A 17887-nucleotide genomic window follows, 5' to 3' on the forward strand; every position below is an offset into this window, starting at 1 on the left:
GTAGAGCTCCTTGCCCCTTGCTCCCTTTAGAAGCTTCCAATAACATGCTTTTCTGTCTTACTTAACAAGATTTTAGAGAAATAACCTGATTTTTATTTGCACTTCTTTGAAGTGTTGAGCCTTGAACGTGTTTCCATGGGATAGAGTTCTCTGAATAGTTTCCTAGTATGACATTTACCATATATAATAATCATCTTTTCTCAAAGAAAGATTCTGTTTCTGGGAAGTTGGATGAATTGGATTAATGGAGAATGATTCTTTCATCAATTAATTGATTCCTTTAGAAAAAAATTTTGATACTAGCTATATAATAGTCTATTATCAGATAACAATATCTCTGTTTTGGTACCTGTTTAAGTTAGAGTTTTTACTTCTGTGACGAAACACTGTGACCAAAAATCAAGTTAGGGAGGAAAGGGTTGATTAGGCTTACACTTCAGCATTGTTGCTCATCACTGAAGGAAGTCAGGACAGATACACAAACCAGGCAGGTCCCTGGAGTCAGCAGCTGATGCAAAGGCCATAGAGAGCTGCTACTACTGGCTTGCTTCCTCTGGCTTGCTCAACCTAATTTCTTATAGAACTCAGGACCACCAGCCCATGGATAGCACCACCCACCATGGACTGGGCCCTGCTACATTGATCAATAATTGAGAAAATGCCCTACAGCTGGATCTCACAGAGACATTTACGGGGCTCCTCCCTCTGAGACCTCTGGCTTGTGTCAAGTCGACACATGCACCTAGTCAGTATAGTACCCAACTCTATTATAAAGCAAGGTGATGCAGGCAGTATGCCAGGATCTAGGCACCCCTGGGTACCATCCTAATCTGCTGATGAGGGCACAGCTGCCAATTGTTCCAGTCTATTCAACATGCTATAAATTTTCTTCAATAAGAACTTTTGAAAATAATCTTGTGTCAGGGTTTAGTGTTGCCATGGGAATGTGCATCTCATTCTCCGAAACGGAAACCAGTGGACTTTGCTAGATCCACAGAACCTGCTGTCTGTAATGTCAGACCAATGGGTTTGTATTCATCCTTCCTCCCCAGAGTCAATTTCTAAGATTTTCTACTCACACAACGGGAGGAATAGTAAGACATACTCTGATTACTGATGAGCAAAGCTGGTCACGAACTAAACTTCAGCAACTTCTACATTTTATTCTCCAAGATCTTCTCCTGCTCATGAGCTGCCAGGACATTGAATGCTGTCTCTTGGTCGTAGCTTTTCTCTTTCTTGATGGATTCTTTCTTAACAGATTAAGTTTTTTAACATATTTTCCAACATTAAGATCATGTTATGTATCTGGAACAAGATATGAATTTTCATTCATTTCTCCATCACATGTCAGATCAAGTCTCATTTTGTTTAAGGATGAAAAATTTAAAAAAAAAAAAACACCTGAAATGTCAAATTCAGTGAAAGTATCTTAAAACTAGAGGAATTAGAATTACACTCAGTGTTAATTTCAGTTTAGGAAACTTTTTATGACTTTTTTAAGAAGATCATGTAAGGGCTAAGAAATAAAAAAAAGACTGTAGGGGTCAGAGGGATCAAGGACACAATAAAATTCACAAAATCCAATAACCTGAATTCACAGGAGCTCACAGATACTTAACCGACAACCAGGGAGCCTACATGGGACTGACCTAGGCCTTCTGCATATGCGACAGGTGTGTAGCTTGATCTTCTTGTGGGACTACTGAGAGTGGGGACAGGGCTGTCTCTGACTCTTTTACTGACTTTCAGGACACTATTCTTGTAGTAAAGTAGCTGATATAATATGTCCTATAAAAACATTAGGGGAAGGCGGTGGGTAGGTGGTGGTGGTTGGTTGGGTGGGGTAGGTATGGTGGCATGTGTCTTTAATCCCAGTATGTTGGAGGCAGAGGCAGGTGGAGCTCTGCGAGTTCAAGGCAAACCTGGTCTACAGAGAAATGTTAGGGGACGTGTTCTTGGAAAACCATTGTGGGGACTGAGAGTGACAGCGTGAGAGAAGCTTCCCACACAGCAGAACTGAGAGTGGAGATGAATTTGCAAAAAAAAATCTAAAACTCAACACGTACTCCCAAACCCTTCCACCCCCTACACACACCCAAGGGTTGTCTCAGTAAAGAACACAGATTTGGGTCTTCAGAACGTTCTTCTTGACCAGAGACTGTTCCATGGTGGAAAGCCATGCTAGGGTGAAGGGCAGTTCCCAGTGAGAGTCACTAATGTTTCCATGGCAATCGAAACCCTGGAATACAGATTAAGGTTGTCTCTATCCTGTAGATGGGATTTTGAATGGAATTTTCAGAAGGTACATGGCTCTTTAAAATGGCTATTTTAAATTTCATTCAAATATTTTTCCAAATAATTAAATGAAAAACTTTTTATGATAAAATTAATTCTAGTACCCACTGGTCAAGAAATAAACTACTATTCATTCATAAAATCAAATATATTTAAGCCATCAGTGTGTATCAGGGAGATGTTTTTGTCCTAATAACTAAAGATACTGGGATAACACTGTGTGAGGAGGTTGACATCAAGGACCCAATAATACATAGTGACCTGACTTTTGTTTAAATGGGGTGATAGAGATTCTCATTTCCATTTATTATCTTTCAAAGGAGCACTGAAAGAATCTCCAACAAATAAAAATGATTGAAGTGCAGTTTATGTAGGAGTAATATGAGCTTATCTCCCTGGAGAAGAGGATAAGAAATGAGACTTCACTCTTTCCTACTTAATCTATTTAAAAATAGGAAAGAACATCAATCTGAAAATATTAATATACGTATTGGGCTAGGGATATCTTTTAACTAAGCAAATCTCTCCATTGTTCCAGTAAGACAGAAAGGTCCCACGTAAGGGCCCTTGCATGTCTCTCACTGTGAAACGCTTGTGTGTACACTCCTATGCGTAAGCCCTAAGACTCACCAGTAAGCTAGCTATCTTGCTGTGAACTGAAACCTTCCATAAACTAAGGCAAAGGTAACCCCCACCCCAATGCTTCTTGGTGCTTAACTTTTCTCAGGCATAATATACATTTTCTCACAAACAAAATTTTAAAAATAAATCTTTAAAATTTATGCATATTAAATTACTTATTATGTAATGCTTTACAAAATAACTCCCTGGAACTATTTCTTTCCCACTGTGTAGAAAACTCCCTTTAGTCACATAATGACGATAGGAGTTTTCTCTTGCTTCTGGAGTTAATATTTTCAGGAAAGAATAGAAGAAACCAAGATAGAGCAGAGGAACTGTCGACAACTGCAGGCAAATCTCCCCCAAGATCCTCCTGACCCAAGCCATATCTTTGTGAAGACAGTGGGTGCCTGGCACATGGGGAAGAGAGCAGGGATCAGAATGAGATCATGTAGATGTGACGCTAAAGAAGGATTTGCTCCCTCAATGGTATGAATGATACTCCTCGTAATATTTTATAAAAATTCCAAAATGGTCTTCTTTTAATCATACCAAAGCTAGTATTTTCACATTCATCAAAACCCATTTTCCAAGCTTTCATTGACCAACATAACTACAAATCTCTTCAATTTTTTATCCCATCATTATCACTAGAAGGTATGGACTGCTTTCACTAACTGATAATGATTCATTGTTATATGTATCATCTAAGAATAATTCAGTACATAAACATGAAGCCAAGGGAGTTCCCTCCAATGCATACATATGTAAAAGGAAGTGCAGAAATCGTGAAAGCCAATGCAAGGGGCATTCAGGATCTTAGTTTGTTCAAAATGATAGAACATAATTTTTACAAAGTAATAAAAAGGGTGCTCTCATAGTTGTAGAAAATATATGTACTTTAACTCTCCCAGAAGGTACTCGTGGACACACATAATAAGCTTACAATGCCGTCAACGTGGATGAGAATAAAATTACCTCCCAGAGAAAATGAGTATTATAAAGTGTAGACAACCTTTCTTGAGCATTAAGGCAATCTGTGGAAATGGGTAAATGTTGGTGGAATTTCAGATAATTCTATTCTCAACAAAATTGTGAGCTAGACACATTCAAAGACCTTGCAAAGTTTAGCAAGACTAAGTGGTTAGCACGCGTGGAGCATGTGCTGCGGAGTCTTGCACAAGGCAAGCACTCAGCTGGTGGCTGTCATTGTTATTTTGCTGACAGCCTTCACATGATACCAGAGCACTGCAGAGTACATAGAAATCCCTCACCAAGAATTTGAAACTGAATTGCAATAGCAGAATTAATCTTTTCCTAGAAAACAACATGGAAGCGATCGTGAGCATCCGTTCACAGGCAGGGAAGATTATTAAATGAAAATACAACAACTTGCTTAGATTTTCAGTCTCCTGTAAGTTATATGACTCTTGACGTTTTTTATTTGATTTTATATGTAATTATTAATATTTAGAGGACAGAGTATGATACAAGCATACTTTATGTAGTTACCAAATCAGGGCTATATATATATATATATATATATATATATATATATATATATATATATATTTACATATCTATAACTTCAAACATTTATCATATCTTTGGAATTAGGTGCCCACAGAACCATGTTTTCTGGATATCTGATATTTAAAATGAATTGTTGTTAAGATAGCTAAGTATATTATTCTGCTGTATAGAATTGATACCTTATTTGACTATATTTTCATTCATTATAACCAAAATATTACTTGTCTTCCAATCACATTTAACTTCCTAGCTTCAAATCAGTTTTCTATAATCCATCCGCAGAATAACTTACGTAGCTTCCACACACGTGAAAACGGACAGCATTTGTCTTCTTGTGTTTTACTTATTTACCTTAAGATGATGTCTTCCAGGTTCATCCAGGCTGCTGCAAAGGAAAGATTTCATTTGTTTATAGATGTGTAGCCTTCCACGGCCTAGAGGCAGCACCTTTCCTTTCTCCATTAACTAGTTGATGAACACTTAAGCTGTTTGCATTTCTTGGCTATTGTGAATACTGCCACAATGAAGTAATCGAATTATCATTAGAAACGCTGCTTCTCTTCTCTGCATGTACGTCCCCAATGTTGAGGATCTTTTTATGATTTGGATGTTGCATTTTTGGCTTTTTTGAGCAGCTGTTTCCTTGTGGCTTTCCTAATGTACATTCCCACCCACAGTGGACAGCAGTTCCTCCTTCTTCAAGTTATCATTGGCATGATTTTTGTTATTTTTACTATCAGTCATTTGAATCGGGGTAAGATTTTATTTCATGGTGGTTTGATGTGCATTTCTCTGATGATTAAGAGTAATAAGCATTCCTAACATACTTGTCAGCTATTTCTGTCTTCTTTTGTGACATGTCTAGCAACATCTCTTACTCATTTTCTTGCTATGTGGCTATTTTTACTATTTTTGTTATTTATTTACATATCTGTCCAAATGTCCAGTTTGTAAATATTTATCCCTTTCTACATTTGTTTCTAGATTTTTAAGATTTTACGCAGAAGATTTTTAATTTGATGAAATCCCGTTTGATAACTTCTTAGATTTGTTTCCTAGATTTTCTAGGTTTTGTTACAAAATTCCCTATCCATAACAAGGTCAAGAAGTATTTTACTCGATACACATGGCTACTACATACAATGGTAAAATCTCAGAAAATAAAAACTGCTGATTCTGAAAGGCACGTGTGTGTGAACACACGCCCTTGCTGTATTTTCAAGATCCCAGTGTTTTTCAAACGTGTAGCTTTAATTTGCTGAGGTGGTTTCAACAGATAGGGATGCACCTGCGCAATAAACACAGATTTAAGAACAAAATTCTTAAGCCCTCACTGACTAGAGATCCTCCATTTATTTAGTCAATTCTTCAGTTTTTTCGGGACAGGGATAGGACTGAGGCGGTGAATGGTTTGCTTTCTAAGGACTTTGCCACTGCCACGTTCAGTTGTCTACAGAGGGCAGCAAAGAGCTTCAGCTCGAAGCCCGGCAGGCTGCATTAGCACTAAAAGTGGCTGTTTCCACAAGACTTTAAACACTGTGAGAAGTGTCAGTGTCAAGGTTCAGTTTGCTAGACTCACGTGATCTTGTTTGCCACATGAAGGCCAGGGCAGAGGCCAGACTCTGATTGGATGAGATCACTAGAGGCGAATCAGAACTCTCAATGCATCCACCATTTCGTTGAAATAGTTTGAGAGTCTGCAATAGAAAGGGATTTTTTTTTTAGAGCAGAGTTTTACAAGAATGCCTCAAAATTAATAATTTTCTAATTCTCCTGAATACGGATCACGGTATGTCATAAAATTATAAGCTAAGGGCCTTTAGTAGTGATAACCAGTGATACCCATTCACAGTCTATAACGTTTTAAGACAAATTTGATTTGGGTGCTTCCCACTATTATAACTGTATCTCTAATTCTTCGTTTTTCAATACATCATTTATGACGTTACAAAAATCCAAGCTGTATCCATGAGCCACCTGTATCCAGAGTATCCAGAGTACTGAGTCATAGACTCCAATTAGGCTTGGTTCTCTGGAGCTCACCCTGCATGCGATTTCCTTACAATCGGTCTACAAGATCAATCAATATTTGTAGAGAAGAAGGATGAGAACAATATCAGGGCAGCAGCAGAGTGGCTACTGCTATGCAGACCCAACCCCGAAGGATGGCCCTTCAGAGTTCTCACCAATCAGCTGCAAATGCTAGGTCTCTAGTTTTCCCTCTGAGTTTGCTAGTGGGTGTGGGCTACTCCAGCACGAAGGGAGACATTGGGTAAGGTGACCCAGACAGTCTCTGCTAAGACTCCAGTTTTTAGTTAAGTGGATGTTTGAGTCCAACCCCACTGTGTCCACTACATTCATTGGCAGTAGGAAGTAGTCAACACACATTATACTAAACCTGAAGGGATAACATTTGCATTTATGCTGCAAACTATGTTATCTTACACAGCATTCACTTATCAATTCATGTTTAATGGGAAGCTATTATCTTAGCAGATTTGTTAACTTCCCAAAACTCTGGTTCCTAGCAGGTGAGAGAGAAGATGAATGGAAATACCAGAAGCAAACACTGCCTCCAAGGTTTCCTCTCAGAAAGAACTCTCAAGCACAAAAGGGAAAGGAGCTAGGAGACTGTTAATTGTGCTTAAATGAACAGTTTACAACACCTTCGGGCGTTCATTTTTCAGAGAACCAATTTAGATAAGGAAAACAAATGATGGGTTAACTTGAAGCCGTTCTGGTCTCCTCATTTTGGGGAGCTCCTTAGTGAACCACAGTATGGAAGGGCTGCAGGGAGTTTGGGGGGGGGGGGTTCAAAGTAAGTGGAACTGTTCCTGTTAGAGAAAGAGTGTGGACAAACAGAGATGAATATAAAAGAAATTTTAAATTAACCACAATCTCTTCTATGTCTCAACTCAAAGAAAAATCACTATTTACTGACTTTCTTCCAATCATCTTTCCTACTTAAAAGTAGAAAGTTTTGATTCAGCTTTTTTGCTTATAGACTGATTTTTTTTCTAGTCCATTAAAATGTATTCAAATGACAACATGCATTTACTGCAGGTCGCTCTACTTAACAGTGTGCAGAGCATATAATTAGCATCATTATAAGAAATAATAAGAATAGCTGAGCTACGGTGTGTGTTTCAAACTACGCTTTTTTGAGAAATTCTATAAAATGGAATTGCTGGGTCAAAGAAAAGTAGCATTTTAGGTCCTGAATACATTGTTGAGCAGGAAAAGTAAATGGTGTGTATCAGTCTACATTGACTCTAATAAAGTTTCCATCTCTTTCAACATTTCTTAAGAAATTTGATAAGAAAAGGACCAATTTGTGGCTATTTTTATCTTTTGAGTGAATTTCTATTCAGTTGAATGCCTCTGTTCTGCAATGGTCTGTAGCATTGGTTCTCAACCTTCCTAGTGCCAACACCTTTGAATGCAGTTCCTCATGCTGTGGTGACCCCAACCATAAAAATCTTTTTGTCGCTACGTCGTAAGTGTAATTTTTCTGCTGTTATGAATTGTAATCTGAGCATCTGTTTTCTAATGATCTCAGGGGTTCACAACCCGCAGGCAGAGAAATTCTGGTCAATTGTTTTAGAATTGGTGCTTTTAAAATGGGTATGTAAGTCCTGTTCATATATGAAGGCTCCCATCCTCTCTTCATTGAGGGTATTGTGCTGCCCTGGCTTATTCATGTTTGCCGTCTTCCCTCACTTTTGACCACTTTCTAAAAAGTTACCAATCCTTTTTCTTTGTGATTGACTTTTGAAAACTTCAACTATTCTTTCAGGGCTGGCATATGTACACAAATTTGCTGTAGTAATTTTCTCTAGATTTTGATACATCTTTACATTGTCTTCTTGTTCACCAGAAAGGTAGAATACAGTAAATTCAATTCCTTAACCACATATAACAGAGGTATTCATTTTTTTTTTTACTTTTATTATAGCTTGCAGTAAATAAATACATCTATATAATAATCCAGAATGATACACAGAGACACTTCCATGTGTACCTGTAACTGAAATAAATAATATAGATTATTTTCATGGCTTTTGGATGTCCCATCACTAAAAGGTAAAATTATACTGCAGAAGACACCACACAATTTGGCAGCAAAACAAAAGAAATCAGTCTTATGTTGTGGAAGACTTAAGTGCTCCTGCTGGCCAGGTTTTGTACTACAGAGGGAGGCTGTGCGGTTGCGAGAGGAGAAAAGATAGGAATGATCTTCTACAAGACTGGTGCCTAAATTCTACAAGACTACCTGACAGTCAGTATGTGCCCATTGGTGCAAGTGGCAAGACTCTTTGAGGGGGTAGACACCTGCCCTTTTGATTAGATTTAAGGCCTGTTCCATAGAGTGGAATTCATACCTGTTACTGTAAAACTGAGAAAACTCAAGTCCTATCCCTGAGAGTAAAAACTAATGATACTGTTTTTCTAATAGCTCATGTTGTCAAACAGATACCTACATATTTATGTTAATATGAATAGATTTGTAAATTGCTCCCAATTTCGGTCAACGACACTTCTTTTAGAGGGTAGTGTTTAATGCTGAGACATAATGCTGTCCAAAGTGCTGAAAATAATTGACTCTGAGTGTTCAGTCATGGATGGGTTGGGGGGGTCTTCCATCACCTCCTCCAACTGCCTCAAGGCTCAGGAAACACTGGACAAGAGGAGAGATGGAAAGAATGTAAGGACAGTAAAATAGGGAGAAACGGTATGAAATGATAGCCTCTGTCCATGAGACATATGGACTCAAAGTAGCTGTCGTTGTCTACATAAGATCTGTCCTAGATGAAAGTAATTGACAACTCCAGCAAGGTCTGTGGAGAAACACCCGAGGACCCACCTCTAAGTGAGGAGCTATTTGTAGCTGATGGGGCTTCTAGGGTGGAGTCACTTTTCTTTTTTTTTCATTTTCTTTTTTTTTATTAAAAATTTCCACTTCCTCCCCACCTCCCATTTACCCCCTCCCTCCTCTACTCCCCCTCCCTCTCCTGTCCAGAGAGCAGTAAGGTTTCCCTGCCCTATGGGAAGTCCAAGTTCCTTTTCCCTCCATCCAGGTCCAGGAAGGTGAGCATCCAAACAGGCCAGCCCCACCCAAAGCCAGTATGTCAGAATGCATAAGCATGTCACTTTTCTTTAGATGTGGCCAACTGTTGGGTTGCCTACACCAGGGTGGATGACCCCATGAAGATATGAGAAACACAAAGTGGACTCAGTGAATAAGAAAAACATAAAATAGGAGGGACATGTGGTGGGGAGGTCCTAGCAGAACTGTGTTTTGAGGGCTGATGGGTGGTTACAATCAAAAACCATTGTATACATATGCAAAAATTTCAGAAAATAAGAATTATAAATTCTCCCCCATAAATGATGTTTTTATATAAAATTACATTGAGATTTTAGTTTTATAATATATTTTATGATCTTATGTGACAAGTCTATTCCACACCATCGTAAATTTTCACATCCAAGTGTGTTCTTCAGTATAACTTAAGAAAGGGAATTTTGCTTTGGGTTCTTGTTTTGGAGATTTCTATGTATGACACATTAATAATTGTGTGGGCCTGTGATAGCACACCCTATCATGGTGAAAACGCATGAGAGAAGGCTGAATCACTTCATGGTCAGCGGTCAAATTTATCCCATTCAAGGGGAGACCCCTAACTCTCACTAGCTTACCACTTAAATGTTTCCCCCACATCCCAACCATGTTAAGCTGGGAAAAGCACTTTAACAGGAAAGACCAAGGGCTGACTCACCTGAGTAGCCCTGTCTGCTTTGCTAAGAGGGGAAGAGGGCATACTACGCTCTTCCAGTTCCTTGAACATTGGAGACATTTCAGTGCCAACCTCTGTGTGTATTAGGGACTCACTCATTACTTTATACATTTTCTGTGAATTATGTAAAAATCACCTTTTCTGGTATTTTTAAATGATGCCTTTATAGACAGAAATTAGTTATTAAAATTTGTTGATTAATATACTAATTTTAAGATAGAAAATTATATCATTAATGAATGGCAATCATATTAGCTAGTAATATAAACCCATGCACTATTGCCTTTGATTGTTACTTTCTTCGAATCAACTCTGAAGTTCATATGCAATTAATATTATATTTGCCACATGAAATAATCAGGCATTTAATTTCTCCTTTAGATTTTTTACCTGCCTGATAAGTATGCTCCTCATGTTTCCTACCTTATTGCAAGTGCTGACATTTTCAAAAGTATATGAGCTACCAAAAATGATAGATAGTTTTTTATTTCTATGCTTACCTTAATTTGCATGTCTCTAAAGCAAGCAGAAAGGAAGAATTACATTATTGCAGTTGAACAATTCATAACATTGTGCTCTTTGGCTTATAACTTTCATTGCATTTTTTTATAACTCGCACTTACCTTTTTAATTGTATAATTCTATTTAAAACTTTCTTTTCTTATGTCCATCTGCTCCTTCCTGCCTTCCACAAATATGACAGAGTGAATCCATTGACCGTAAGTAAGGATTAGAGTTTGGGTGATTGACTACATCTGGCCGATTTAGAAACACAAGGAAGCAAGGTTGTAAACTGCCAGGGAACATGTGACCGGACAAGTCCTGAAATTATTGAATTGTTTTTTGTTTAATTTTTGAGACGGGATCTCATTTAGAGCAACTTGACCTTGAACTCACTCTGTAGCTAAGAATTTCCCTCTACCTATCTCTCCAGTGCTGCTGTTACAGGCACGTGCCACTGTCCCCAGTTTTTAGGGTGCACAGTGGACGGGCACTCTCCCGATTTAGCTGCGTCTTAGCTCCCCTGATCCGTCTGTTGTGAGGGAATTACTAGGGTCTGATGACACCGCCACAAACAAAGTGAGCATGCGACACATCTTGGAAAGCCAATATTTCCCTAAAATTCATGCTTTAGTATCTAAAACGGCTGCTAGGGTTCGCGGGGATGTAGCTATTTTGTGGCCAGCATTTGGGGAATCTGGGAAAGTAGATGCATTTTGGAATACTGTTAAAGCAAGAAATGTGTACTTTCTGTTCTTATTTTATGTGATATCAATAAAAACTAAGGTGAATTATTCTTTTATACTTATCATTCATGTTTATAATGGAAACATTACAAAACAGTAAATGATAAGCACGGAACTGGGGAATGTATTCTGATTTTGTTATATGAATATATTACATTAAGTGCATTGCCTGCACTAATATATTCTCTTATAAGAAAAAATACAAACAAATTTTTGTTTGGGAAGAAACTAGGGCCTACCAAAAGTTCATATTGTTAAAGTTGTAACTCCTTATGCAATACAATACGATTCTCAGAAAAGTAGTCAATGTAGAGTATAATTATTTAAGATTAAGTCATAGTAGGATTAGCCTCTAATCCAATATAATTGATGTTCTTCCAAAACTTAAGGTTTGAATACAACCTGGTACACAGGGTGTGTAATACCAGAAAATAGTGGAACCATGATGCTCGGGAGGTATGGAAACGAGCCTGGACTACAGCCTTTCCCAAACATTTTCAGGAGAAACATATTTCTCAATTTCAACTTCTAATATCTGTAACTGTGAGAAATAAATTCCTGTTTTTTCCAGCACACAGTCTATGGTGTTAGTAACCCAGTGAGCTAATGTATCCTGCAATTGTAACCATTAAGTTGACAGGCTTATTCTTGAAAAAAACCCACAAAACTTATGATGTTTATGATCAACATTGGGAACAGGCACTTCATAAAATAAATGGTAGATAATTGTTGTGTAATCACAACAAAATGGAAATGTATGGTACTAAGAATGTACCAATGGAATGACTTCTCCCCAATTATTTTCACTTGAAGTAATATTCATTTTCTTTCATGGACTTTATTTTAATTAAGGATCAAATTGTTCAAAATGTTCCCTCCAAATCCGTCATCCCTGGCTGAATCGGCTGACAAATGTGAACACATTTGAATTGTGGCACAATTTCCAAAATCTCAATGGTATATTTTACAATCATGATTATTCTTCTCAAACAAGGAATTTGAATTAAGTAAGCTATGCAGGGCAGATAGCCTTAATTATGTGGCATTTATTACATTGAACATTAAACTGCCATTTATCTGCAAGTTCAAGAGACCATGTGCGGTAGATTATCAAATATTTTATAAAATGGTATTTTAAAATTGAAAATACAATTTTATTGTAAACCTAGGAATATATTTAATCATTTGACATTATAATATTGAGAATTGATAGTTTTTTCGAGTTACTTTTTGAAAAGTGGTTTAAAGATAAATTTTTTGTAGATGGTAAGATAGCCCACCAGTTAAGAGACTTGGGACTCTTTCAACAGATCTGTGTTAGTTCTCAACACCTACATAATGACCTATAAACATATGTAACTCCAATTCCAAGGAGCCAATGTAATCTTCTGGCACCCATGGGAACCTCACGTACCATGCCAGATATATGTACATGCATATATGGCACTCATACCCATAAAACAAAAATATGAATATTTAAAATATCATTTGAATGATCAATAATTGTTTCTGCTTAAACTCTTTATGTAGAGTCTAACTAAAGGAAAATAAATTTTGAAATAAACACAAATTGCATTGGTACAAATAATTTAGGGAAATCTGGTAGAGATTTCCATGAGTGTCTACTGAATGGTTTCTGGGCATTGAATATGGTAATATAAAAAGTCAAATGATAGGGCAACAAGATGCCTCATTAGGTAACCATGCCGCAGAGCAAGGCTGACCTCCGAGTCTGATCACTGAAACCCACCTTGGAAATAAATAATCTATTCACAAAGTTATCTTCAAACTCCACACCTGCACCATGGCTCACACATGCTTTCACAGTGTGCACACCTATACACACATATGCACGCACATGATTATAGGAATAGTCACCATTCTGGAAGAGTTTAATTGGATTGAACAGCTGCAGATCTCCAGCATGTTTGATTGGCAATGTGGCTGAAGTTGGGTATGTGTTTTAGTCTTGTAAATGCAATTAGAAGCCCAGTAAACAGTCGTATGAGGGTTTCATGAATTATGCGTTTATTTCATTGGGCAAAGTAAAATAAGAGAACTAAGAAAAAAATCTTTTGATAGGTTCATCAACAGGAGATCAGTTGTGTGCTAGAAATAACTCATTAGGTCTTTGCTGAGTGCTGAGGGACGACTGAACAGGCCAAGGGCCCTCTATTACAGGGAGGTGAGAGCCATCCCCTTCTGTCTTTGGCATTGGAATATTAGTCAAGTGAAGCTTGAAAGTTTCATACTAATAAAGTAACCCTTAAACTTTATGTGATTGAATATATTAAAATATAATATTCCAAATTTCAACCATAATGGTTGATAACTTTTAGAGACAAAATTTCTTCACAACTCACATGAAAATTTAAAGACGAAACAATAGGAATGTTTCTGCTTTCTAATCCCTTGCATTAAAATGCACATTCCATCCCCCACTTCACCATCTTAAATGAGCAGCAATGCTAGTTACCTAAAAGTGGACCAGCTTGCAAGGGGCCCCAAGGAATGGCAGCCATCTAAAGAGGATCCAGAGCAAAAGCAACATGCAAAGGAACCAGAAAATAAAGGGGAAAATCGAACAAGGATGGAGATGGAACCTGTGTGATTTCAATGATGTCAAGATTGAAAAGCTTCTCAAGATGAAAGAAGCCACTCTGTGTAGATGGAGGCTGCTTGTTTGTTTCCTGGCTGCCCAGACCCAAATAATCACACAGAAACTATATTAATTACATTACTGTTGGGCCAATGACTCCGGCATATTTCTACCAGCTCTTACATCTTGAGTAACCCATTTCTATTAATCATCATCACTAGGCTACACTACACTAGGATGCCATCATGTTACTCCTTTGGCAGCTACATGGCGCATATTCTGACTCTTGCATATCTTTGCTTGGAATTCCTGCCTTATTCTGCCCTGCCACAGCCCGAAAGAAGCTTTTTATTAATCTACGGTAATAAAAACATAATCAACAGCATACGGAGGGAATCCCATATCACCCCCCCCCCTTTCTGTCTAAATAAAAGGAAGGTTTTTAACTTTAGCATAGTAAAATTACATATAACAAACATGGTCTAGCTAGAGGCTCATGTCTTTCTCCTCAGGCAGCTTCATGGCATCCCCATTGGCTCTGCCTACTTTCTCTTCTATCTCTTTCTTGGACTTCTGCTTTACTCTATCCTGTCCTGTGATAGGCCCAAGAAAAGCTTCTTTATTATCCAATGGTATACAGAGGGGAATCCACTCCCCTCCTCTTTTCTATCTAACTAAAAACTGCATTTCCAGTTTATACAGCATACTGTCAAGAAGTCAGGGAAGAACTGTTTCTTGCCAAATGGCTAACAACTTCATGAGGAGTCTCTTCAATGCCCATCATCCTCTTGAAGTAGAATTGGTGCTGCCAGGAGCAGAGAGATGTGTCCTCATTGTCATGAAAAGTCTTAAGTTTGTAAAACATTTAAATGCCACATTTTTGTGAGCCTTTGAAAGGTTTTGAGAGTACTTATCCATCTGAAATATATCTCTGTACATCTAGAAAACCTAATGAAAATGACTGTAAACTGACTATTATAAATAATTATTATTAATCTATATTTCTTTACATACATTATATTTTAAATGAAGCTACACAAACACAATACTTTAATCAGGAGCAGAAATATAATATAATTGGCCTTACATTTGTATCAATGAACTAAGATCCATAACCATCTTAAATATTCATCTCTATAGCAAATCCCCCTTAAATGTAAACAACATTTATAAACAATATTTGGGAGAATTTGGTCATAGTTCTCTAGACTACTTCCCACTAATTAGGAGTACTATTAATCAGATCTTTCATGGGTATCCTGTGTGATAGGTCCATCTCAGACAGCAGTGCTGAAGCTGTCATGGATGTTAGAACATCTGGATCATTGCTTCGGGAGGCCTTGTTTGATCAAACCGAATTAGCTGGTAAGGAATCCACACATTCTATCTGTGGAAACAAAGCAGAACCTCTTTTCCAAAGCAACATATCCTTAGGCTCAAATTTTGAAGTCAAGATACCTATAAAATATATATGTTGGTTTAGTTTAGTAGCCTGTACAATGAAATGTCTCTCTGAACTTAGCTCATTCACAGTCAAAAAATTTAATGAAAATACAATAGTATACATAATCCAGACTTTCTGTGTATATTTCATCTTTACATGGCTTATTTTATTTTACTCCTTTAATCTATGACTGTTTGCATCTGTTTTTTTAAAGATTTTGGTTTTTTTAAACCTATCTCTCCCATGCCTACATACATTTATCCAACACTCTGGACCCATTCAGAGGTCTTTTTTCATCTGAATCTGTGTTTATTATGTATCTTTAATTATTTTTTTTGACCAGAAGAGCTTTCAAAATGGTAAGCGCTTGGTCGTAGTGGCCCTGGATGCTGACTCAGCCTCTCTTCACCTTTAAATATGGCAGAGAGGTAGTTCACAGCCAGCTCTGGGGTTGCCAGATGAGAGCCATCCTTACCATCTTATCTCTGGGTAGCACCATGCAGCATATAAAACCTTTTATCCGAGTAAAAGCTAAATCAGCCTTGCAAATACTGTGTGACCTGGAAATATCTCTGTGTATAGTGGGAGGAATCCACCATGCTCTTCCGCCTGTGCACTCCTAACAGACAACAATCCTGCTGGCTGTCCAGGAAGGGAGTGCTGAGCCTGGGCACGATCTCAGCCATGTTTCTCCTGATCCCAAGTGGGCACATGAGTATCCGGACCCAAAATGGGTGCGTGGGCATCAGTCCCCAAACATTTGGGTACCATTATGTAGACGGAGGCTGCTTGTTGTTGCCCAGAACTCAAATAATCACACAGAAGCTATATTAATTACAATGCTGTTTAGCCAATGATTCTAATGTATTTCTAGCTAGTTCTTACATTTTGAAATTAATCCATTTCTATTAATTAAGGTATCGCCACTAGACTGTAGCTACTGGTGCTGGCATGTTACTTCTTCAGCAGCTGTATGATGTCTCTCTGACTCCGCCTTCTTTTCTCCCCTATCTCTGCTTCGAATTCTGCCTTGTTCTTTTCTGCCCTGCCGTGGGCCCAAAGCAGCTTCTCTATTAACCAATGGTAATAAACATAATCACAGCATACACAGGGGTATCCCACATCAACTCTGCACCCCCACGGCATATCGATTAAGACAAAGGGTCCCAACAGATGTAAAGACCATCAGGTGAAAGATTGTCTGCACATCACCCCCACTATTCCTACTGATAATAAGGGGACATGCTATCTTATCGGTTTGTCATAAGCCGTCTGGCTTAGGGACCTCCTGCTTATACAGACCATGAATCAATCACTGCCACTTAACAAGAAAATTTCCAAAGTATTTAACCGGGGATCTTGTTTGTTTGTGTTTTAATGCAATGCGTAACATCACAGTGAAACAAATCAGATAAATCTACAACACAGGTCATTCCAAAGACAAGTGACCTGCCTTCCAAATGCCACAATGGCAATGGAATGAAAAGTGGCAATGAAAAGGGGCAGGGTGGTGGCTCTAGATCCGATTTGCTGGAATGTGGTGAGATGCTGTATGACATCTGAAAATAAGTTTATAATATAAAAATAGTTAAAAGACATTTTAATGACAATTAAATATTAATATGTGTGGTGGAATATATTAACAAATCACTGTCAATTCTTTTTTTTTTTAGTTTTTTACAAGGGTACTGAGGGTTATAGGAAATTGCCTTTAAACAAGCTGAAATCCTGAAGGCGTCTACGTAGCATAATAGCCACAGCTAACCTGCACAATTCTTAAGTAAACCCACACGCACACAAAAGCAAGCACAACCACACCACGTGAAGGAGGATTTATAAATGTAGTCATTGCAACCATACCTATTTCTCTGAGTGTTGAAATGTGTTGTATTAAAAGACGGTCTGCGCTGGGTGAGGAGTGTTAATGTCTCGAGCCGCTCAGTGAGACATGGCTGATGAGACGGGGGAGGGAGGCAGCTTCTGTCCTCTTGTTGGGAGACTGACTTAACTATTTCACCATGGCGGAGGCAATGAGAACCAAAAGTGAAAGAGATGAAATGGTAAGAATCAGTTTTCCTGCACAACACTTCGAGGAAGCTAACAATTAGGATGAAGAAAGAGATGAGCTTGGAAATGAAAGGAAATAGGGACTTGAAGTGTGTTTGTGTGTGTGTCGGTGTCTCTCACTCTCCTGTATTCGACGCTCGCTTTAAGAGTGAAGAAATATTTTTGGCCCTGATAGTGAGGTTTCTAGGGAGAAGAGTGGAGAATGGATACAGAGCCCTGTGGCAGGGATTTTGAAGTTAGATGAGCATGTGTAAGAGCCAAAACAAAGGGAAGCAGAAAT

At 38.1% G+C, this 17887-nt stretch overlaps 1 protein-coding gene across 2 annotated transcripts in view; it reads left to right on the forward strand.

Moving 5' to 3' along the window:
- The window catches only part of Magi2 (membrane associated guanylate kinase, WW and PDZ domain containing 2), a 1324802-nt gene that overhangs the window by 274287 nt on the left and 1032628 nt on the right, over nucleotides 1-17887 (forward strand). The window lies entirely within an intron of this gene.

Source organism: Arvicola amphibius, chromosome 18, assembly GCF_903992535.2.
Source record: "Arvicola amphibius chromosome 18, mArvAmp1.2, whole genome shotgun sequence".
NCBI lineage: Eukaryota > Metazoa > Chordata > Mammalia > Rodentia > Cricetidae > Arvicola > Arvicola amphibius.